Raw genomic sequence first — 26,170 nt, forward strand, 5'->3', positions numbered from 1 at the left:
TCATGTTTATAGATTCATAGGATGTCTTTGAATCCGAATGGTGTTCTTATCACAACAGTCAAAAACAAAGGGTTTTGTATTTTTTTGATGAATTCTCATTAGTAATGAGGCACTAAATATCCTCCTGAATACAATATAGAGGTGAAAATTAATAGGGTTATATTTAGCTACCACCTACATACTATAGGCAGGCAACATCAAGAGCAAGAGGGAAATAATTGTTCTTTTAGTTTAATAAATCATAATGTTCCTGAAAAATACTCCTTCCTCCCCAAATTGGGGCATCTAATTATATGAAGTGATTACTGTGGCAACAGTTTAGATATGAAGAAAAAGAGAGGGAAAAGGGGGGGGGGGGTAGGGGGAAGAAGGAGATCCGGAGGGAGGGAGAATAAATTAGGCTATTAAACAAAAAGAAAAAAGTATTTTGACTAAAGAGCAAAATGTGGGAACTCTGACTAGAAGAGAAAGGAAACACTGAAAAAGTTATATTTAGGGCTCAAACCAGTCAATATCTGAACGTTAAAGTAAAGGTAAACTTTGTGAATGTAGATAAAAGAAACTAAGAATCACAACAGTAGCTTTCATAGGATGGGTGAGGAAATACATGTTTATTTCTAAATTAAATAATAAACTGCAAGTGAAAATTTGATAGACTATAAAATACTGTGTACCATAAGAAAGTTAAAGATTACATGTGTTGTATGTTATGTTATATAATGTAATATTAATGTATTATATGATATATATTATAATATCTAATGCATAATATGTTTCTGTATTATAACAGACCTAAAATACAGTTGACCATTAAATAGCACAGGTTTGAACTGTGGGGGTCCACTTATATGTGGGTTTTTAAAAAATAAATACCATAAATGTATTTTCTCTTCCTTATGGTTTTTTAATAACATTTTCTTTTCTCCAGCTTACTTTATTATAAGAATACAGTATATAATACATATAACATATAAAATATGTGTTAATAGATTGTTTATGTTAGTAAGGCTTCTGATCAACAGAAGGTCAACTTAACGATTAGGAGTTAAGTTTTGTGAGAGTCAAAAATTCTGTGTTGATTTTCAGCAGCACAGCAGTGGGAGGGATGGCAGTGCCCCTAACTCCATTGTTGTTCAGGCATCAACTATACATGAGAAGACAGCTCACATAAAAAGATCTACAAATAGTTTGTAAAGATATGACTTATTCAGCTTCTTTAAAAAATAAGGAAAATGCTAAAATAAACTGTAGTAAGATACCAGTCTTCACTTCCTGGATTTGCAAAGATCTAAGTTTGGAATTACAAACTTACTGTGGAGAATTAGCAGGAAAAGTCTTCTTTAAACATAGTTTCTAGTTAGGTCATTTAGGGAACCTTTTTGGAGAGCCTTGGAGATCATATATATCAAAATTTAAAATACACTTTGGGGGCGCCCGGGTGGCTCAGTCGTTAAGCATCTGCCTTCGGCTCAGGGCATGATCTCAGAGTCCTGGGATCGAGCCCCACATCAGGCTCCTCCACTGGGAGCCTGCTGCTTCCTCTCCCACTCCCCCTGCCTGTGTTCCCTCTCTCGCTGTCTCTCTTAGTCAAATAAATAAATAAAATCTTTAAAAAAACAAATAAAAAACAAATACACTTTGAGCCAGCACTTATACTTCCTGGAAATTGTTCTGTAAATATACTTGTACATAAAGTATGTGCAAAGCTGTTCATTACAGCTTATGAAAAAAAAGATTGGTTCACATGGAATCACTGTGAAGAGTAAAATTTGAGCTTTTTAACCCTCAATCGCAGCTGGCCCATGGTAGAGCTGCTTTTGTGAACCGAGCAGTCCCCACAGAGTGCTCATGCAAGCTGGTTGTGTGTTCTAGGATTAATGCTGTCACCTCCTTAGTGGACAACAAGAAGGTTCAGCTGGTAGTAATTGCACATGGTGTGGATCCCATTGAGTTGGTTGTCTTCCTGACTGCCCTGTGTTGTAAGATGGGGGTTCCCTACTTCATTATCAAGGGGAAGGCCAGGCTGTGGCGTCTGGTCCACAACAAGACCTGCACCACTATCACCTTCACACAGGTTAACTCAGAAGACAAAAGAGCTCTGGCTAAGGTGGTGGAAGCTAGCAATTACAATGACAAATATGATGCAATCCATTGTCACTGGGGAGGCAACATCCTGGGTCCAAAGTAGGTGGTTTGCATTACCAAGTTGGAGAAGGCAAAGGCCAAAGAACAGGCCACCAAACAGATCTAAGTGTATGCTGTTGAATTTTATGTACATAAAAGTAATAAAAAGTTCTCTTTCAAAAAATAAAAAGAAAAGAAAAAGATTGGGAAAAATACTAACTGTCCATGAACAGAAGACAGGTTAAATATATTAATTTACATCCATAGCATGGAATCATTATAAACCTGTTAAAAAGAATAAGACAGATCTGTAGATATTTATATGTAATATTTTTGGAATATATCATTAAGTGAGATCAAAGAAAATTCAGACCAGTATAGATAACATACTACCAGTTTAAAGTAATAATAATAGTAAGAGATTGCAGCCACTTCACAATGTTGATCCTCTTCAGCCAAAAACTACCAGAAATATCTGTAGTTGAACAAGTTGAGTTATTTTATTTTTGTGGTTTTTTCCCCCCTTCAAACATCATGGGGGAACTCTCTTAGAGAGTGTGAGAAAGGACTTTGCTTTGGTTGTGATTTTGAGGGTTCCAAGGAAGTGGGGGCAACTATGTGATTGGAAATCTTAACAAATTTTGTCTATAGGGAGGGCAGCCTATGAGAAGATAAAGCCATAATTACATGAAGTCTAGTCTCCCCACCTGGTCTTTGCTGGCATGGATGAGGGTGGGGCCATAGTTTCTTCTAAAGTAAATTGGTTCTTTTCTAAAAGTTTTCTGTTTTACTAGGCTTCCCTTTTCCTGGTGCTTTGGCTCAAGGAAGCAGCCTTTGCTTGGCCTTTTTCTATAGGTGCCCATTGGTATTTCCAGGCCTGCTGGCTTCTCCAGCACCCATTCTGGTATATGTTCGGCAAAAAGAAAACCCAAGGAACTCATCACCATGTTGTTTATTGGATCCTGAAATCCTTAGCTATAAATTGGAAAAGTACATCTATCTACCCCATCTTGCTGAAAGTGGAAATCCCCTGGATATATTTTTGCACTGTTTCAGTTTTTTTGCCTTAAGCGGGAATCATCCATTCAAACAATACATACAGAGATACATACTTGACCTTTTCAGAACTGATAATTGCAAAATCCCTATGAAGAAAATAAAGGAGAACGAAGGGATAGAGGGTAGCTGAAGTAAGTAAAGCTACTTGGTTCAGGTGGTCAGGAAAAACCTCTGACACTTGAGCTGGAATCAGAAGCCAGTCTTGTGAAGAACTGAATGAGAAAAGAGGAAGAGTAAATGCAAAAGACCTGAAATAGGAACAAGCTTGACATAATCCAGGAGCAGAGGGAATTCTAGAATCGGTGGAGTGCTTTAGCTATATCATCTTACTTATTGTCATAATGAAAAGAATTAGCCAACATTCATAATGTAAGTATGCTTACTCATCGGTTGAAACCATAGATTGAATACAGATTCAAAAGTTTGGCAAAAATCAATGAAAGAATTCTGCAAGAACTGATAGGCTATGTGGAATTTACGATAAGGAATATTGTCTATATTATTATTATTTACAAGTTTGTGCAACATATCCTTTATATTATTAAAATTTATTTTAAAATGTATGTATAGTATAAATGTATTTATGGGTCAAAGAAAAGTGAAGTCTAGGAATAAGTTTAAGAGTCATCAGTATTGGAGCACCTGGGTGGCTCAGCCGTTAAGTGTCTGCCTTCGGCTCAGGTCATGATCCCAGGGTCCTGGGATCAAGCCCCACATCTGGCTCCCTGCTCGGTGGGAAACATGCTTCTCCCTCTCACACTCCCCTTGCTTGTGTTCCCTCTCTCACTGTCTCTCTCTGTCAAATAAATAAAATCTTTAAAAAAAAAAAGTCATCAGTATTTAAATGGCAGTTAAAGCCACAACCAGATAAAATCACCTAGAAAAAGTTTGTGCATGTAAACAAAAATGAAGTTCAAGACCAAATCCTGGGCATTTGAAATGGTATTGCCAATGTGGTAGAAGGGAAACTAGGAGAAAATGCTGTGCTGGAAGCCAAGTAAGAAGAAGGGGTCAACTGAGTAGGACTTTGCAAAACTGATAACTTCAACAAGAGCACATTTAAGGGGATGTTGATGTCAAGAGCCAGACTGGATTAATCTAAATAGTCCTAGCATTTCTATTGCCAATCAAGATTTATACAAAATGCATTTTGAAATTTTCTTCTAATTATGAGAACTATAGGGTAGAAAACTTAAATTCACAGTTTTACCTGGTAATTGGAGAAATAATTTCTTCCTTTAACCTGACTCTATTTTGAGTTCAACCCTTCCTGCTTGCCTTTCTCCACAGTTAATATTTGTAGCAAAGTTTGCAAAGTTATGGCCTTATTACCAGATTTTTGCTCATAGTTGTATTTAGTTCAGCTGCTTAGTGTTGGCTCACACAGGTTTTCTACTTGAAAAGAAAAGAATTTCTATTTTTTAGGGATACGTATTTCTTGTCTGTCCCATCCTGCTTACCCTTTCCTTCCCCCATCACCCTTAAGAATCTTTCCACAAGACCATTCTGTTACCTACACATTCCTTACAAAACTGTATAAACATTGAAGTATTTACAAAGGAGATGATGTTATATATATCGATAGTTGGCTTAAAATAATCCACTGTTTATGCAGTGGTGGGAGGGTAGGGATTTGTTGAAGGTCTGGATGAAACAAAATTGGCTATATGTTGAAAATTGTTGAGGATGGATGAGTACCCAGTATTCTTTATTTGTATATGATTGAAATTTTCTAGAATAAAAATATTTTTTTTAATGTGGGGAAAAAACTAGCATGGTTCTTACCATCAAGAAACTTAGACACAACTTGAGAGGGCACTCTATTTAAAGAGTTAGAGAGTGAGGAGAGAAGAGTGTGTGTTGGCAGAGGGCAAGACGGCACACAGGTGTTTAAAGCTGTACCACGTCAGTGGAGGAAGCTGGATTGCAGCGTGGTTCGAGCAGAGTAGGAACAAACAAGCATGGAATGCTTTGTGCCTATTTCTGTGTGCTATGTCTTATAGGTTCTTTCTCACTTACTGTTCATACATTCTATGAGGTGAGTATCAAAGGCAAAAAACTCGTTCCGGAACAAGTTAAGTTACTCGTCTTGGGTCACTAAGCTGGTAATGGGAACCTTTTGGAAGAGTAATCTCACTGAAAAAGCCAGTCTGCGGTGGGCTGAGAAAGAGATGACTAGAGACCAGAGACTTCCTACCAGCTAAAAATAAGACCTATAGGAGGTATACTTAAATGTTTAATTTTGTTACTAAGATTTAAAAACCATAAACAAAGAACAAAAACTTTTGATTTCTGGTTTCCTTAAAGAAGCCGACAGTTAGCATCACAGTTGCTGCACCCCTTCACAACCAAGGCATTGCTGCCCCCTTTCTGTAGGACTTGAGCTCTCCTTTTTGCCAGAGTCCTCTTCACTCGTTATATTATTGCTAATGCACTGCTTCATTTTGTGAATTATGGCCCATGTAAGTATTTGAGTTCATTTATACACTAATTACATCCAACCTGGTGTGTTATGACACACTAGTGTGGGTCTGATCAGTGAGAGAGAAAAGCATAGATTCATAGAACTCGATGTAATTTGTCCACCACATATTGAGAACTACAGTCCAAACCACTTCTGTGGCAATTAATACTATATTCTTTGCCTATTGTAATGTCTTGTGCAGAGTTTTCTTGTGCTGTAAGTGCTAAGTGCCATATGAATGAGTGGTGTGATAATAAATGCTCAGGAATTCAGAGGAAGGCACAATTATTTCTGCAGTCACTAAGACAAGGAATTTTTTAAAAGTTGGGTCAAAATTTTATAAGAGAAGAAAAATCATTCCAGATGGGGAAAACATCAAAGGAAAAGGGCATGAACTGAGGAAAGTACAAAATATGTGCAAGGAGTGGGAAAGCAGACTAGTATATGTAAAGCTTACACTCCTTCATCTAAGAAACTCTAACTCAGAGTTAGATAGAATCACAGGAAAGCTAAAACTAGAAAGGAACTTGCAGATCAAATTACTTAAACCCTTCTTCTCATACACAACAACCAAGGCTTTCAGAAGTTGGGGGATTTGCTTAATGGCACATAGCTAATTGGTGAAGGAATTCAGACTAGATCTTCTGATTTCCAATGTTCTTCCTTCATGTTTCCCTTCAATGTGGGTTATTTACATTATAGGGAAGGAGAGGAAAATATGAGCTGCAGCTGAGCTCTGGATATATTATTTTTAATAACCTCAAATGGCAGTTGACCTTTTCCTTTCATCACTCACTCACACTTCATATTCTCAGCCAGGAATTAAACCCATTAATGTGCTCAGGGAACCTGACAAGTAGAGCAAAGGGTTAAGAGTAGTTGATCTAGGAGCACCCAGCTGGCTCAATGGGTAGAGTTGATGACTTTTGGTCTTGCATTGTAAGTTTGAGCCCCACATTGGGTATAGAGATTACTTAAAAATAAAATCTTTTTTTTTAAGATTCACTTTTTTATTTTAGAGAAAGAGAAAGAGAGTGCAGGTGGGGCGAGGGGCTGAAAGAGTGGGACAGGGGAGACCCTTAGCAGACCAAACCACCCAGGCACCCCAAATCTTTTTCTTTTTTGTTTTCTTTTTTCTTTCCTTCTTTCTTTCTTTCCTTCTTTCTTTCTTTCTTTCTTTCTTTCTTTCTTTCTTTCTTTCTTTCTTTCTTTCAGATGTATTTGTTTGAGAGAGAGAGTGTGTGTGTTAGCAGGGGGAGGGGCAAAGGGAGAGAATTTCAAGCAGGTTCCCTGCTGAACATGGAGCCCGATTTAGGGCTCAATCCCATGACCCTGAGATCATGACCTGAGCTGAAATCAAAAGTTGGACGCTCAACCGACTGAGCCCCCCAGGTGCCCCCAAAATAAAATCTTTAAAAAAAAAAAGATCTATCATACCAGTTATGAGCATACCATTAGCAGCATCTTCTATAGTGAGATAATGTGTTTGTCATAGTAGCAAAAGAAAAGTCTTCCCAATTAAAAAGAGGAAACAGTATTATCAGGGAGATGAGATGGGTAGAATCATACCAGAAACCTGGATTCATCTTTCACATTACCCTCTTCCTCCCATCCCCCACCTTTTCTTCCTATCTCATCAATTTAATTACTTTAATAATCTTTTCCTTCTCTCTTCTCCATCCCAGCAACACTACCTGAAAGCAGGCATTTCACATTTCTTGCTTGAATTATCATAGTGGTCTCCTAACTGGCCTTCCTGCCAGTCTTACTTTCTTGTTTCACCCTGACTCCCACTCACCCCTTTCATTAAGTACTCTGAAAATGCTTTTTCTAAAACCCAACTCTGATGGAATCATCCCTTACTTCACTACTTCAAATACTTCAGTGATTCACCATTTATTTCTGGGTAAAATTAAAATTAAAGATTCTTCATGGTCTAGCCCTGTTTACTTTTCCATTCCCATATCCCTTGTGCCTCACTTTCAACTTCTAAATTCCAGATAAAAGAAACCTTCTTCAGTGCCTCATATATACCACACTTTCTCACTGTTCAATGCCATTTTCCATGCTCTTCCCTACCTTTCATTATCTAGAAAGCTGCTAGTTTTCATTCAGTAATTCAAGGATATTTACCTTTCACTGTTGGTTTACATCAGTGATCAAATAACGTATCTATATATCTCTTAAAACTTAGGGGCGACTGGGTGGCACAGCGGTTAAGCACCTGCCTTCGGCTCAGGGCGTGATCCTGGCGTTATGGGATCGAGCCCCACATCAGGCTCTTCCGCTATGAGCCTGCTTCTTCCTCTCCCACTCCCCCTGCTTGTGTTCCCTCTCTCGCTGGCTGTCTCTATCTCTGTCGAATAAATAAATAAAATCTTTAAAAAAAAAAAAAACTTACCACTTGCATAGTGCTTGGGTGGCTCAGTCAGTTAAGCGTCCAACTCTTGATTTCTGCTCAGGTCATTATCTCAGGGTCATGAGATGGAGCCCTGCATCGAGCCCTGGAGTCTGAGCTGGGTGTGGAGCTTGCTTAAGATTCTCTCTCTCCCTCTGCCCCTCCCCGCCAAACACACACACACTTTCTTTCTCTCTAAAAACAAAAAACATACCACTCGCATTATAAATGTCAGTTTACTTTCTGTCTTACAAATTAGACTAGTGTTCTTCATAATCAGACGCTGACCATCTGCATTCTTAACAAGTACCGTAGATAATTAATGTTCCCACTGAAGTCTAAAAATCATTGTATTATATTAAGAGCTTCCTAAGGGGAAACTTTTCTCTGTAATTCTAGTGCCTAACATAGCACCTAGCATGTAGTTGGTATTCAATAAGTAACTCTTATTTTTTTAAGATTTTATTTATCTGTCAGAGAGAGAGAGAGAGAGAGAGAGGCAGGCAGAGGGAGAAGCAGGCTCCCTGCTGAGCAAGGAGCCGAACACGGGACCCAATTCCAGGACCCTGGGATCATGACCTGAGCTGAACCAGACACTTAACCAACCGAGCCACCCAGGCATCCCTCAATAAGTAACTCTTGAATTAATTAATACAAGTGTTGAAGTTTTGAGTATTACTACCCTTTCACAGAGATTTTAGGTTGCCACCTATCTTAATAAGACTGCTTTAAAATTTTTTCCTTGTGCCAATTGTATTGGAAATTGGAAATCTCCTTGGTGATCTGCCAGTCCTTCAGCTAAGTGACTATTAAATCTGACCTGTTGTTCCACTTTTTCACCCTTCATGGCCATTAAACCTTTTCCATGAAAAGTATTTAGTCTTATTGGTTTTGTTAATGAAGTCTGGAAGAATAGTTCTCAAACTTAAATATACCAGAAAGACCTGGAGAGCTTGTTAAAAATAGAGACGACTGAACCCCAATTGTATAGATTCTAATTCAGTATTTGAGAGAGGAAAGGCAGGGGTCTCTATTTTTAATAAGATCTTGGAGAAAAAAATTATCCCCTATAAAAAATAGATCTACGTATTCTATAGAGGAAAGGTTGACATTTCTACAAACCGGTAGACACTTACGTGTTATTTCCTCTAAAGAAATACTGTGGTCTGTTTTGGAAGAATTTACCAGCACACTTTACAAATAGCTCTTGAAGTTTATGTACCTAAAAGGAAATCCAGTGTCTACTTTTCTTCTTTCGCTCTTGGTAGATGTAAAGACAGATGTCATATTTATCAAAGTCAGCCAAGGAGTTCAGAGTGTGATCATACAGTTTGGCTCATGTGTGCCCACATGACACTCTGCCTGAGGATAGCCTTCTTACTAGATGACAAAATCAAAGCTTACTCTAAACTTTGAATCTATTCTTATTTTCCATAACAACCAGAGCAGGATCTGTAGTAATATGAACCCTTGACAACTGGGGGAGAGGGTGCTTTAGGATGAGGATGAGTATGCACAGTAATACGCCTTCCTTCTCCTCGCCTCTCGTACACTGCCCAGGGGTGGCATGGAGATCATAGCCATGGAACCATTTTCAGAATAGAAGATTTATTATACGAGAATTACAAACTGAGTCTATCTGTCCCTCAGTCTAGTTTACTGTCTCCCCTCTGGATGTTTATATCTACTCCAGAAGTTGCCATGAAAACACATCCTTTATTTTATTTGTCCCAGGCTGGGATGGATTCCCTCATGTCCCTCTCTTGACCAACGATGAGAAAGGAGCTCTACTCTGCTAAATTCAGCATAAGCCATTATGGTCCCCAGAGTGTAAAAATGCTTTAAAAGTGGAATCTTTTAAAGTTTGTTTTTGATGATACCTGGGTACATGATGAACTGAAAAATCTAAGGGGAACCTGGGAGAATCCCTGTGACAGCCGGATGGAGTCAGAATGTTTTTGTGAACTATAGTCTCTCATGCTGTTATTCGAAATGAAATAGTTTTATAATACAGAAGAGCAATTCTGTTTTACGGACTGTAAAAATATACCAATACAGAAAATAGATGATAATATCTGTGGATTTTCAATTTATCTGTACTGTAAATAAAGTTCTGATGGATTGATAAGTACAATAAGTACAATTTAAATGTCAATGTTTTTTGGATTGGAGAGTTTTATAGAAATACATTTCTTATTTTATAATCAAAGTCAATGATAAAATATTTTATTTAATGGGATATTTTTTCAAAGCTATTTTTACTGTAATGAAACTATTTAATAAAAGCAAAGACATTTCGGTATAAGACCCTTGCTTTAAACCATGTGTAATATATACCCATTTATTTTATATTGTACTTTTTAAAAATTTGATAGGAACTATTAATTTGATCACTTAATTTTATGATTTGGTCTAGGCTGTTTAACAATTTCTTCAGTGAAACATTGTCTTTTATATATATTTTCTTTGTCTGTTCTAATTCATATCCTACTGAGCTTAATAAATAGGGAATATAACCTGAAAAGAAAAAAAGAGTGGCCAAGTCTGAAACCTTAATTTGAAAAAATGTATTAATAGTTGCTTTCTAAAAACGAATGCTTTTTTATTTAGCGCCACATAAAGAAAGTTTAATGGAAGCTTTAGGAGAAAAATTGTTTTACTGAATTTCTTCAATTAAACCACTAGATGGCAATATCTTTGTTCCTTTGTGATTCCCTTAGACAAATGCTTCTCGAAGAAAACACTATCCTATGTTTTAAAGCTCTGACCTCAGCTACCAAACTGCTGTTCCTAAATTTTAAAGAAAAAGAACTACAGAGGAGAAAACCCCAGTCCAGTTAAAGAGTACTTTATTGTGTTTCGGGTGTAGTAAATAAACATCCTTCCCTAATATCCAGAGAAGTCCCTGAGTCACAGGTGGAAAAGATCGGCTTCACTTTGGAGCGTAAGAACTTTCAAGATTCTAGGCTTGTAAGAAGACCAGGTACAGAAAGACACTGCTGAAACAGCACTCTCGAATCTGTCTTCATTACTTTCCACTTTTTTTTTTTTCCATTTCTCACCTACTTTCACCATCTCTAAAATCCTTTTCCTCTTTGTGGATTAAAAAACACAGCCAAGGGTGGAAGGAAGGGTGTGAGGGCAGATAAACCTTCTGGGGGAGATTCCTTTATCACATGATTTTACATACTGCATGCAAAAACTATAGTCACTATATTCAAAATATCCTTTTACCTCAAGATTATTACCACTAATTTTTGTGTAATTTAAGTTTACATATTTAGTAACCTGTCTGAGTTTCTTTTTTATTTGGAACTATTGAAATATATTCAAAATGTCAGATATTTAACTGCTAAGGTATAATGTTCAAAGAGAAACAAATACTTTTTACTCCATGTAAATATAAAATCAACATATGCGAAAGATTTGTTTAAAGATTTATTTATTTATTTTAGAAAGATAGGGAGAAAGAAAGTGGCTAATAAGCTATGGGGCAATAAACTTTAACACCTGTGGTAATCTTTTCTACAAGAAGAAATAAATTTTATATCTACAAGACAAAATAAATTTATTTGCATTGCTATTTAGAAGAATTATTTGCACTACTATTAGTTTTGTATAAGTGAATTTCTACTATATTGCAATGTAAAATAGCCTCCTTGGTAGAAGGTGAACTTTATATAATCAGATAATCTTCAGAAGATCTGCAAAACTCAGTAATCTCTTCTGTTCCTTTCCAAGTAATCAGCAATTTTTCCTAAAATTACCGTTTTTAAAAATAGTTATGTTGTGGGATGAGCAATACAATTAAAGAAAGAGCCATAATATTCTATGTGCTGCAATATTAGGGCAAACCACAAGGAGGCTTTTTTTTCCCCCACTAGATCTCCTGCACAAATGGTTATAAGGACCAATGATTAAATCAGGAACACTGTCATTAAGATTTGGAATAAACCCATTAGCAGACAATGGGTTTCCTTAATTCTCGAAGTAGATGTCAGAGGAAGATAGCAAAGAATTGTTCCTAAATTAAAGGAGATAGAAGGGACTTATCTCTGACTTGGTTTACTATTTTAAGTGTGATGTGGTACCACAAAATATTCTCAAATGTGGAAATGTGTCCCAATTCCTCCAGAGATTAGATTCGGAAAAAAGTAAAAGAATACAGTACATCTCATGAACTAAGTAAAAAAGATCAAGGTTTGTAAACACAAGTGTCTATAAGGGCAAGGCAGATAAAAATGAGTAAAGCAGGGGGGATGTAACAGCCAACAGTAAGGGAACTACGGCAGGTTGGGAAGCTCGTGCACCATCTAAAGAGATAGACCACTATTTGAGTTCAGTAATTGTTATATGGATTCTTCTGATTTTTTTTTAGATGCTGACCACTTAACCAACAAATATGTAAGTAAATACATACATAAATACATGAATAAACATGATGTGTTTTTTCTTCCTCCCCCCAAAACTTTCCTTGGGAGAATTTTCTAGAATCTCTCTCCCATTTGAAGTCTGTTGAAGAGGCAAGTTCTAAGAAGTAAGAGTGTGATTGGCGAACTAGTGGCCAAGAATTGAAATGCAGTGATGAGCTGGTAAACAATAAATATGTGTAAACTGCATACTTGTGAGCCAACTGGGAGACGATGAAAATGGGTTCCTTTTGGGGGTTTGGACTTTTCATAACTTAGGAAAAACTTGAGCATCAAAGATCAGTTATATCACTTCTTCTGGCCCCAGTGCTGCAGTGCTGAGTTCGCTGAACAGAATCTACAAATATTTGCTGATTGAGTTATTATTCAGATAACGAGTCAAGTGGAAGGATCAATATAACAACACTAATTTTTTGTCAACATTTTTGGTAACTCAGACATTGTGTGTGTGTGTGTGTGTGTGTGTGTGTGTGTGTGTGTGTGTACACTGTCTTAATTCCTTAAAATCAGTGGGGAAGGGAAGGTGTGAATGAATTTTTAACAGATTCCAGAATGGAACTGGGGATATATTATCACCATAGCCTGCTTTACTCCTTTATCCCCTAAGGGTGTCACAAAACTGTGAATAATGTGTATTTTAACTGGCCATGGCCTCTGTGAGGACCTAGGCTAGGTCTCCACCACCACCACAACCTATTGGTCCACCTGGAGACACCGGACCTAAACTGAAGCAATCAGATTCTTTTTCTTGGGACTTTTGAAGACAGATACTGAGCCAATGAGTGAGAAGGTGCTAAATACTTAACTGAAAGGTCAGGGCAAGACCTACAAAGGACAGCAAATCAAAGCTAAGCACAAGGTAATTTATGGGGGAGCAAAAATGCCACAAGTAAACCCAGAAGCACAGAAACAGAGGCCAGATGAAAGAAAAAGTTGGATTTTTGAAATGGCCGGTTTTCTCCTTTAGATAAACCTCTCTTTACTGGTGTTAATTTGAGTGTGTATTTGTTACTCACAAGCACACAGTTCATGATCTCTGTCTACTAGTTGTGGCACCACCAGATGCAGGAAACGCATCCTTGGCAGATTAGAGACCTTGTTAATGTGACCTGAGAATACAATATGGTCTCCATGGTGATTCTTACAGCAGATTCCCCAGTGCTTTTTATCTACAGCTCTGAAGGTTAAATTAAAATGTTGCTAAAAAGAAATGAAATAGAACCTCAAAATGAGTTTTCCTGGGCATGTGCTATGTAATTCTCTCAACATACATGCATTTCTATTAAAAATATCAAACTTTTGGTAACTGCTAGCCCTACATTTCAAGATTGTGATTTTTACAGTTTTAGCCACAAGAAACAACACTTCATTATTTAAAAATTAGTCCATTTTATTGTCTACTTAATAGTCAGACATTCTTAAAAGCTTTAAATAGCCTATGTAGCTCAATGGAAACAAATCACCTCAATATAAATGTGTTCTCCTTGATTCCTTGATCAATGATTCAGTTACTTTTTTTTCTTTTCCTCATTGTATCTCATTTTTTTACAATAGCTTACCATAATAACTATCTGATTTAATAACATATGACACATTTCTGATATTTTTTATTTCTGTATTCATTTGTTTATTCTCACAGTATTTAGTTTAGTATGAGGTATCGTGTAAGTATTAAATAAGTAAGGATTAAAATAAATGATGAAGGATGCATATATAAGCACAAAATAGTTTTTTTTTCTAAGTTTTATTTATTTAAGTAATCTCTATACTTCATCTGGGGCTAGAACTCATGACCCCAAGATCCAGAGTCACATACTCTTACAACTGAGCCACCTGGGTACCCCTAAAAAGTTTCTTTATAAACATTTTTTCAAGTCTTGTACTAGCAAGTAGCTTTATAATTATATCTAACTATACCAACTATGTGGACGATTATGTTATACGTAATCAAATTTCATTATATTATTTTGCTATGAACTTACAGTACAGCAATAAGGACAAAAAACCTCTTCAGCTTCTCTACCTCTAGTAGCAAGCTTCACTGGATATTAGTTTTAACTATCCATAAAATGATGATGAGCTGGAAAGTACTATCGAAACCAGTGTTTTAGGGAAATTATTCTAATGGTAGTGCTCAGGATTAGTTATTAATATCAACAATACACATAAGAATCCAATAATTTGGAATAATTAGGCTTACCACACTGAATAATTCTAGCCTACACAAAGATTGGCCTGAAATACCCTTCTGTTGGCTTCCTCAGTTATTCATTTGATGTATTACTGAGCACCAACCTTCAACATGTTTGTCATATCCAAAGAACAACAAGGGAGTAAAGAGACAGGAACTGAGTGAACTGGGGTAGAGTGGTAAAAGAGATTAGAGAGGTAAGTGGGTAGATTGGTAAAATCTTATAAAACTGTGTAGGCCATCATTAGGATTTAACTTTTATTTGGGATGAGGGGAAAAAACTGTTGAAGGTTTTGGGCAGAGGAGTGGTATGATCCACCTTATGAATTTTAAAAGGTCACTTGGGATCCTTGTTGAGAATACACTGTGGGGAGCCAAAGGAGGAGATGAGAGACCAGTTAGAATTTGGTTATTGCGATAATTCAGGTGACATTTGATAGGAGCTGGGTCCAGGGTAATAGTGGTAGAGATAGTGAGAAATACTCAAATTGTGAATTTGAATTAGAGTTTTGAAGGCAGAACTAATAGGACATGTCATAAGTGGGATGTTATCAGTTAGGAATTGTGTTCAGTGATTAAGAACAGAAATATACCTAAAGTGTTTATTTTTTAATGTAAAATCATTCCAGAAGTAAGGCATCCAACGATGATATGGTAGCTCTCTACAGTTATCAGAAACTCAAGTTCCTTCTCATTTTCTGCTTACCATTGTTACACTATAGTTTTCTTTTTCAAGGGCATAGATGACTGAGAAGTCCATTCATCAGGTCCTTTTTCATAACCAGAAAAAAGAGGAAGGAGGAGAAGCCAAAAGTGTCTTTTACTCAGCTAAGCTAAACCTTTAAAGTAACCTTTCCAGAAGTCCTACACAACATTTTGACTTACAACTTTTTAGCTAGAATTTAGTCACAAGGCCACACTTCCCTACAAGGAATGTATGGGAAATGTAGTCTTTCAGGTGAGAACATTATTACTGCCCCCCAAAAATGCTGCTGTTCTGTTACTAAGAAAAATAGGAAGAATGGATACTGGTGCTGACTAGCACCATCTGCCACGTGGATATGAGATAAATTGAGAAGTCAAGGTTGACCAGAAGGAAAAGACTTTTATCCTTTCTATGCCAGGGCGCCTTTAGCTCTCCAATGAAGCTTATGACCTGCCCCCTCAGAACACTGTTTTAAGTATCTGAAGTAGGGGTGCCTGGGTGGCTCAGTCGTTAAACATCTACCTTCAGCTCAGGGTGTGATCCCAGAGTCCTGGGATCAAGCCCCACATCAGGCTCTCTGCTGGGAGCCTGCTTCTTCCTCTTCCATTCTCCCTGCTTGTGTTCCCTCTCTCTCTGGCTGTCTCTCTCTCTGTCAAATAAACAAATAAAATCTTTAAAAAAAAAAAAAGTATCTGAAGTAAAATACATAAGATTACAAAGGAAATCAATTATATTGAATTATCATTATCAAAATAATAAAATATTGGTGATAAATATATGTGCTTCTTCAAAATTCTTCCTATAATTCAAAGCAATGGTGTATATTAAAGATACTTTGAGATCTCTGCAACAACTATAATGTAATATAAAAATATCTATGATTTTTGTTGGTGACAAAGTCACAGATACTACTAACACTGTTGTGGTTTATTGCCTGTAATAACACTGATTATTTCAGTTATACATTAGTGGTATGATAGATGTAATTTTTCCCATTCAAGTTTATAGACTCCTTGATCCCTTGAACCTTCATTAATCCAAAGATAAGGACCACTTTTCAAAAAATTTCAGCCTGTGCAACTGGAAGGACATAGATGCAATTATTGAGGTTTGAGAGAAAAAAATCCACAGTTCATTTTTGGATATGTTGAATTTGAGATGTCTGTGTTATTAGTTAGGATTAGATTCAGTAAAAGTAATAGAAAAATCCAAACCACCAGGGGCTTAAATAACATAAACACATAAACGCCTGACAAGACAATCCAGAGATGGCCTGATGGCCCCACAGTGTCAGTAACCCAGGATCCTTCTGTCTTGTTGCTCCACCATGTGTTTTTCAGTTCCCAAGTTCCGTCTATGGTACAAGATGGCTTTGGGGCCTGCAGTCATTGTATTCATTTTAAATGGTTACAGCAGAATCCTTGCAAGCAATAAATATTTGTTGAGTGAATACAATAGAGATACAAGTGCAATCATCTTCCTAGAAGTAACAGCACAAGTTTTAAGAGGGGGCAAGATTTTTAAGAGAATAGCTTGTGTGTGTGTGTGTGTGTGTGTGTGTGTGTGTATAAAAGCGTATATATTTGAGATTTTTTCTTGAAAACCCAATTTGATACTTAAAATCGTGTGTGTATGTGTGTGTCTACATTCACATGCACCACACACATGCATGTAGAAGGCCCACATTTAGAAGAGCTCTATGCTTGGTTTAATGCTCTGCCATTTCCATCTGCAATTCTTCAGAATTTCTGAACCTGACCCCACAAATTACGTAGGTGGTTCTGTGAACAGGCTTTTTATTTTGGTGATTTGGAACCTTAGATCAGTCTTCACATTGTACTTTGTCTGCTGGAGAAAACGAAGCCATGATAAAATTGAGCAAACGGTCCTGGAATATTAGGAGTGAGTTGGAGAAGTTGCAGGTTTTAGCTCCCACAAAAAGTCTTAGTTCCCATCAAATAACATACATTTAACATAACATATAGAATTATTCAACATAAGCTATACAGGTACCTAAATAGCCACATATTGTGACTTGATGGAATCTAGAATAATACTGCTTAACTGTATTCACTGTATATACTGTAATTAAAAACCAAGAAATCCAACTTCCTTGCTTGTCAGAAAAGGCTCTCAAGTGAAATTCCAAGTTTTGAGACTATTCTGTCTGTGATGGTTGGATGACAGCAAGAAATAAAGTTTAAAAAGAACTTTGGTAGTAAGACAAAGAGGCTGGTGGCAGATAAGAATTAAAAAAAAAAAAAGGATTTTGAGAGATTGTATCACCAGGAGGGGGCTGGCTGTTCTAGTTGAATTCATCAGCTGCCCTTCCATCAAACATAGGCGGCTCTTCATCCTCTAAACCAGCCAAAGTGACTGCCACTAACAGTTACGAAGCACAGTTGGAGAACTGGTTTGAACTACAGTCTAAATACAGAAGAGGAGTGGGGCACCTGGGTGGCTCAGTGGGTTAAGCATCTGACTCTTGATTTTGGCTCAGGTCAGGATCTCTGGGAGGTGAGATCAGGCTCTGCGCTCAGTGAGGAGTCTGCTTCTCTCCTCCCTCTCCCTCTGGCCCACACCACCTGCCCCGTTTGTGCAGTTTTCCTCTTCTCTCTCTCTTTAAAATCAATCAATCAATCAATCAATCTTTAAGGGGGAAAGAAAAAAAGAAGAAGAGCGATTCACCAACTTGTCATTTGTTACAATTGGATTTTTTTTATTTAAATTATGTTGATTACTCCAGTCCAAAAGACCTTGATTATCTTGGAAAGGATGGGGGAAATAATATGGGTTAACAAATGTATTACTTAAAGTTACCTTAGTCAACATTCAAAATATAAATATAATAATGTTTCTACCAGCAGTTCTTAACCCATCCTCCAAGCATCACATTAACCAATGAAACTTTTAAGCACTGAGATAACCAGGCTTTTAAAATTACAGATCCCCAAATATACTGCTTAATTGGTTTATGTGCATCCCAGGCATTCATATTTTTAAAAACTCCTACGTGATTCAGATGTTCAGTCAAGGCTGAGAATTGTTATTTCTCTCTCTTCTATATAAAGAAATTAAAATATCAATCTACTTTTTTTTCCTACCACCCAAATACATGTGGATTGTTTTTTGTTGTTTATTGTTTTGTTTTATTTTGGTTTAAATTGAAGGTTAGGTCTGGGATCGTCTGACTTTAACTTTAGAGTTAATGGCAGACTTGTAATTCACTTTTGGTGAGTCCTGGGATTACCTAAGAGAGATAGGCAGTCACATGCAGAACAACTGCAGAAATGAATATAGGTTGAGCTGATTCATATGGTTTTCTTTTTCTTTTTAAAGATTTTATTTATTTATTTGAGAGAGAGAGAGAGAGAGAACATAAGCAGGGGTGAGGGGCAGAGGGAGAAGCAGACTTCCCGCCGAGGAGGGAGCCCCATGTGGGGCTGGATCCCAGGACCCTGAGATCAGGGCCCGAGCCAAAGGCAGCCACTTAACTGACTGAGCCATGCAGGCACCCCTGAGTCACATGATTTTAAAGAAGCTTTATGCAGCATAGCATGCTCCAGGGTGAATACCAGCAGGACTTTATTAAATAATGGTGAATGGACTTTCATGCAGTGCAGGGAAAGCTGCTAACAGATGCAATAAAAGTTCAGCTAACTGGACACCTTGGGAAATAAAAGCATTCTGGGTGGCAGTTTTCTGGATAACTGGATGATCTTTCCTTTAAGCTTCAAAACCTACTTCGACCATTTGGGATGTAAATAGTTTTAAATTGTATTATATACTTGCCGTTTTTCTAAGAAGTTTCTTGAATATAATTTAATCTTTCCTTGATAATATAGAATCTTTATCATTATCAACTATTATAGAGTAATCAGTCAAGAAATTGTAGTGGAAGCTGGAAATGGTGAAGTGAGGTAGAGTTATCCAAAGTCAATAGAACTTGACTTTCTAACTTGAGGACCCAGACTTATTCTAATTGTGGCTATTAAAAGATAAAGTGAGGCATATTAAAATTTTTTAGAGTTTATGTGAGCAAAAATCAATTCCAGTAAAGCAGCTTCCAATCTAGCAGATAGAAAGGAGGTTTGAGGAGCTGTACAAAATGAAAGACTTTTATAACCAGAAGACTGTGGGAACACGGAAGTTATACTAGGCAAAAAAACAGATTCGTTATTCCAAAATTACTTTTCTTTAGTGGATGGCAGTGGTCTCTCAGGGAAATTACCTAACTAGCACTGATCAGGCGATTCCTGATTGACTGGTTTAAGATAACATTTCTGGGAAAACCAAAACTGTAATTAGGTTAAGTCTCAGTTTGGTGACATGGGGCTTAGCATACATGACTCCATTTTCAAACTGTTGTCTTGTTTTTAACATGGTCCAGAGCTGTGATCACACAAAATTAAACTTATAAGATGTTTACTGGTGAGGAGGGATGGTGCAAGAATTCCAAATTTGTAATTATGACTCTCCCACATTTTTCAATATCACTGGAAATATTGGTGTTATGAACACTAGCACATTTTTCCTAATTTTCAAGCTCCAAGGGAAGCCAAATGAAAATTAGAAACATATTTATAGATTTATCTTGAAAAATCTTTGTAACTGAGACTCAAAATTAGTCATGAAAGTGTTCTCTGTTTATGCGGAGTATGCAGTAATGGTTAAGAGTGTGGATGCTGGGGGCGCCTGGGTGGCGCGGTCGTTAAGTGTCTGCCTTTGGCTCAGGGCGTGATCCCAGCATTCTGGGATCGAGCCCCACATCAGGCTTCTCTGCTGGGAGCCTGCTGCTTCCTCTCCCACTCCCCCTGCTTGTGTTCCCTCTCTCGCTGGCTGTCTCTGTCAAATAAATAAATAAAAATAAAAAATCTTTAAAAAAAAAAAGAGTGTGGATGTTGGAACCAAACAGCCTAGATTTTAATCCTAGTTCATTTATCTATAAATTCTGTTTATAGATATCTGCTAACAAAGGTGTGGAGAGAGACAAGCTATTAATAGTACCTGCTTTATAGTACATTGTTGTAAGAAGCAAATAATGTAACTGAAACAAAACAGTGCTAGGCATGTGAAAAGTGTTGTAAAGCAGGCTAATATGAGAATAAGTCATATTAAAGGATGATTTTCAGAGATGGTTAAAATCATGGCTCTGACATAGATATAAAATGAACATGTGTCAAAAATTCTATTTAACTTATTTTGTTTTTAGTTCATTTATTTAAATAATCTCTACATCCAACGAGGGGCTCAAACTCATGACCATGAGATCAAGAGTTGCACGCTCTTCCAACTGAGCCAGCCAAGCACCCCTATTTAACTTACTCTTAATGAGAGAACCAGGAAAATGTCACAACTGGTTAAAAGGAAAAGTCAAAGAACAGAAATATCTGTAGACCAAAAATATTGAAATGAATTTATAGAGGGACAAAAAACTTGCTTTTTGGCATGGAATGGTCCCTATTCTCCTTCTACCAGAAAGAATTTATTTGCATATCGATAGACAAGAATTTCATGCATTGCTATTTACTCTTCCAAGACAAGGAAACCAAACCCAAGAGACTCTCTGAACAGCATTTCAATAAATAGTATTTATTAATTTGGGAAAATCCCTCATTCTTGAAGTATGCAAAATATCCTAATGCTTCTGGTCTACCAGGAACAAGATTTCTTACCACTTGTAAGTCTGGAACTGTCTTGGTCCCTCTAGGCTACTGTACAAAAATACCATAGACTAGGTGGTTTATAAACAGCAATAATGTATTACAATTCTGGAGGCTGCGAAGTCCAAGATCAAGGCAGATTCCATGTCTGGTGAAGGCCTGCTTCATAGACAATTGCCTTTTCACTGCATACTTGCATGGCAGAAGGGATGAGGGAACTTTCTGGGACCTCTTTTATATGGGCATTAATCCCATTCATATAGATTCTGTCCTCATGACCTAATCACCTCCCCAAGTCTCCAACTCCAAATACCAGCATGTTAGGGATTAGGTTTCAACATATAAATTTCGAGGGACACAAACTTCAGTCTATAGCAGAGACTCTGTAAGGCAGGCAAAGGACAGCTTTCCAGAAAGGACTCAGTAGGCAGTGGGTGCATAAGTAAGGTCAGTTTTAATTCCTGAAAAGCAGCCTATAATATCTGATTAAATGAGTACCATTCTTAAATATGACATTGTAGGAACAACCTTGCTTCTATTAATGATTTTTCCAATTATATCCTAGCAAAAAGAGGGACAGATTCTCACTGAAACCATGCAAATAACTACAGTACCTTGCAAAGTAAGTCTATCATTAAGAGTGTCTGTTGGGGCTGGGGCTAGTCAGTGAGAAGCTGATATCTTTTTTTTAAATGTTTTCAGATTACAAAAAGTTTATTTAATTGCTGTGGACTACAGTTAGCTTAAGAAGGAAAGATAAGGGCTTCTTTAGATATCTAGAAAATAGAACATTAAGACAATATCAATGGGATGCCTGGGTGGCTCGGTTGGGTAAGTGTCTGCCTTTGGCTCAGGTCATGATCCCAGGGTCCTGGAATTGAGTTCCACATCAGGCTTCTTGCTCAGTGGGGAGCCTGCTTCTCCTTCTGCCTGCTGCTCCCCCTCCCCCTGCTCATGCTGTCTCTCTGTCTGACAAATAAATGAATAAAATATTTTTTAGTAAATAAAAGGAGGATCTGTATGTACTGCCCCAAAAAAGTACTTTAAAAAAAGACAGTATCAACAATGTTTTGAAAAAATAACCACAATAAAAATTTCCTTTATCAGTTTATTCAGTACTATCTAAGAAATTCTTTTTCGCTAGATCTTAAGATGGCAGTCTTGTGAAGCCATCTGCTTCTCAATTAAAGTGTTCTAGAATCCTGACTCCAGCCCCCAGTATGCTCTGAAAGTTGGCTAAGTGATATCATGAAAAGCCTGTACCCAAGAGCTTGTTCTTTGAAGTGTCAATAGTTTGAAGTAGCTGGCACATTCCTTTTCCCCTGGGCTCTGAACTGATTCTTCTTTGTTAAGTACGCACACTCAGACCTGTAGCTGATTGTAGATTGCTTCAGGCAAGCATAAGAATAAAAAAAAAAAAAAAAAAACTGTCCATAAATGAGAGAGACTTAAAATGGCTATGACTAATTTATTACTAATAATTTTCAAATTTGGAAGGTCTAATTAGAGTTCATAATAAGATGAATGTAACTGACAAAGAAATCGGCTGTTTCTATGGCATGTAAACCAAATAAAGCCATTTCCAAAAAAATTGACAAAATGTCTGTAAGGGGCAATGACTAAGCCTATTTTCAAAGAGTTGAGTGAGGAGCACCTGGGTGTCTCAGTTGGTTAAGCATCTGCCTTTGGCTCAGGTCATGATCCTGGGGTCCTGGGATCCAGCCTTGCACAGCGGGGAGCCTGCTTCTCCCTCTCCCTCTGCCCCTCCAACCCGCTTGTGCTGTCTCTGTTGTGCACTCTCTCTCTTTCTCTCTGTAATAAATAAATAACATCTTTAAAAAAAAGAGGTCAGTGAATGTTTCACCTGATCCATAAAAAATAGATGATCATAATTTTGAAAAGGAAAAAAAAATATTGAACTCTAACATTTAATCCTGAGGAATAATATACATAGAATACCAAAAATATACTAAGAATATTAAGTGACAGGATTCGGTATGTCTGGATAGGTTCTGGACATCTATATTTATTTATATAAAACTCCATGGGATAAGTCTTATATGCATATCAGGTTGAAACGACTGGCCCATATGATACTAGATTCAAATTATAGAGTAAGATTTTGACAGGAAGAATTTAAAAACATAACTGAAATTATGACTACTAATATAGTGTTGCCTTCTTTCACTAGACAGCATACTGCCAGGCCCCTCACAAATACAGAAAAAGTCAATAGAATTCTATTTTAGCCATTTTGATCAGTGTCTAAAGTTAAAACTCATAATGGGAAATGAGGCATTGGCAAATCTCAGGAACAACCCATGAAGGATATAAAAATTTAACTTCGGGAAAGCAAAGTGTCTTTTCTGATTGGACAATTCTTCTCATGCAACTCATCACAAGTAACATATCAAATGAGCCTGAGCTTGGCTCTGCTGCCTTGGCTGTCCTCTGTTCCATTTAGTCTCTCATGTCCCCAACCACATACAAATATTTCTTGAGTTTGTAGCAGCATTTTTCACAATAGTCAAAAAGTAGAAGCAACCCAAATGTCTATCAAGGGATAAATGAATAATCAAAATGTTGTATATATTTGGCAATAAAAAGAAATGAAACAGAGATACGTGCTACAAACATGGGTGAGCTCTGAAAACATTATGCTGAATGAAGGAAGTCAGACTCAAAGACACATGCTGTGTCATTCCATTTATCTGAAATGTCTGGAATAGGCAAATCCCTAAAGACAAAAAGTAGATTAGTGGTTACCTGGGCCTGGCAGGGAGAGAAAAATGCAGACATATTGCCAATAGGTACAAAGTTTCTTTACGTGGTAATAAAAATGTCCTGGAATTAGATTGTGGTGTTGGTTGCACATTTTAGTGAATATACTTAAAACCACTGAATTGTATACTGTAACAGGGTGAATTTTATGGTATGTAAATTTTATCTTAATAATAAACATTTTTTTAAAAAGATAGTGTGGAGCAAAGGCAGTCAGTGCCTCTGTCAGCTGTGCAGAAGCATGAGAGACCCATGGAGAATTGTCTCCCACTGTTTCTATCCAAGTACACAGTGTTTTTTAAAACATAGCTTTCCTTCTATATGTTTTAACTTACATACAAATATATATATTTGTATATATTTCTTATTTATGTTTGTTTCCTTACATATTTTAGGTGTATGCCTAGGTATTTAAAATTATTCTAAGTACATATTATTATTATATTATTATAAATTATATCTTTGAACTCATTTTTGTTTGTATAAATAAAGACAATAGTTTTTTTTAAAGATTTTATTTATTTATTTGAGAGAGACAGGGAGAGAAAGATTCATGAGTGGAGAGAGGGAGAAGCAGAATCCCTGGCTGAGCAGGGAGCCCAATGTAGGGCTTGATCCCAAGACCCTGAGATCATGACCTGAGCCAAAGGCAGACGCTTATTAACCAACTGAGCCACACAGGTGCCCCAAGACTATAGATTTTTTGAAGACTTTATTTTTTTTAGAGCAGTTTTCATAGCAAAATTGAGGAGAAGGTAGGGATTTCCCATAGGCCACCTACCCCCACATGCATAGCCTCCTTTGTCATTAACATCCCCCATCAGAATAGAACATATGTTACAATTGATATGTCTTCATTGACACATCATACTCATCCAAAGTTCACAGTCTACCTTAGGGTTTACTCTTGATATACATTCTATAGATTCCACAAATATATAATGACTTGTAACCATCATTATGTATTCTACCTATTCATCCCTTCCCCCAGCCCCAGCCCCTAGCAAGTGCAGTGAGGAGGGCCAGAGGGAGAGGGAGAGAAAGAGAATCCCAGGTAGACTCCCTGCTGAGCATGGAGGCTGACTCAGGGCTCAATCTCAAGACCCTGACGTGGTGATCTGAGCCGAAATCAAGAGTCGGAAGCTCAACCGACTGAGCTACCCACAGGTCTTTTTACTATCTCTAATTTTGCCTTTTCCAGAATCATACAGTATGTAGTCTTTACAGATTGGCATCTTTAACTTAGTAATAGGCATTTATGTTTCCTCCATATCTTTTCATGACTTGATAGCTCATTCCAGCGTCTAGATGTACCACAATTATCCATTCACCTATTGAAGGACAACTTAGTTGTTTAATTGCCATCTGTATGTCTTCTTTGGTGAAGACTATAGGTTTTTAGTGTTAATTTCATATACTGCTATTTTGTTAAATTTTCCTACTGCTTTAAGTGTTTTTTCCATTCATTTCCATTTATTCTTTTGGTTTTTCCACAAGATGCTGGCTTTGGTGTATATATTTAAACTTAAGAATATAACACTTTAGGGGTGCCTGGGTGGCTCAGTCGGTTAAGCATCTGCCTTTGGCTTAAGTCGTGATCTCAGGGTCCTGGAACGAGCCCACATCAGGCACCCTGCTCAGTGGGGAGTCTGCTTCTCCCTCCCCCACCACCCCGCTTGTGTGCACTCTCTATCTCAAATAAATAAATAAATCTTTAAAAAAAAAAAGAAAGAAAGAGAGAAAGAAAGAAAGAGAAAGAAAGAAAGAAAGAAAGAAAGAAAGAAAGAAAGAAAGAGAGAGAAAGAAAGAAAGAAAGAAAGAAAGAAAGAAAGAAAGAAAGAAAGAAAGAAAGACACTTTATAGAGATCCATGTGTAGGAGAGGCAAGGAAGGGAAGCCCTGCTGTGGTGTACATTGTAAGGTGATTTCACTGGGCCCTTTCTTTGGGGACCCTAGATTCAGTATCATTACATCTTTTAGGTGTCAAATTTCTAAGAAAAGTATCTTTCAGTCTCTTGCCTGGAGGATAGAATTGTTACAAATAGCTGCCAACATTCAGGTTGGAAGAGTTTCTGGGACTGTGAATTTTAAGTATACAAATTTTCACTGTACATAAACCTTTGGTAAATCCCTCTGTTTTCAATATAGAACCCCAGTTCAACAAGGCTCACTTCCCTCTCAATAGAGATCCTGCTTTACCTTCTCCACATAATAATCCTAGAGTCAGAAGCAAATTACAGTTTGTGGGATCTGAAACATGCAATTTGGGGGCTTTGAGAAAAACAATAAAAAAAATTTAGCTTTTCAAATTAAAACAAATAAATGACCATCTGAACACACTTCTTGGGCCCCTCT

The 26,170-nt window shown here is 37.2% G+C and overlaps 1 protein-coding gene across 3 annotated transcripts in view; it reads left to right on the top strand.

The window, feature by feature from the left end:
* POLR3G (RNA polymerase III subunit G) overlaps positions 1 to 26,170 on the top strand; it is a 96,608-nt gene that overhangs the window by 14,501 nt on the left and 55,937 nt on the right. For 2 of the 3 annotated variants that reach the window (XM_048220729.2, XM_044384027.3), the window contains exon 3: positions 12,424 to 12,449. The exons of the other annotated variant lie outside the window; for it this stretch is intronic. The gene's annotated coding sequence lies outside the window, so the exon portion shown is untranslated. The remainder of the gene's footprint in view (positions 1 to 12,423; positions 12,450 to 26,170) is intronic. 3 annotated transcript variants of the gene reach the window in all.

Source organism: Ursus arctos, unplaced genomic scaffold, assembly GCF_023065955.2.
Source record: "Ursus arctos isolate Adak ecotype North America unplaced genomic scaffold, UrsArc2.0 scaffold_5, whole genome shotgun sequence".
NCBI classification, from domain to species: Eukaryota; Metazoa; Chordata; class Mammalia; order Carnivora; family Ursidae; genus Ursus; species Ursus arctos.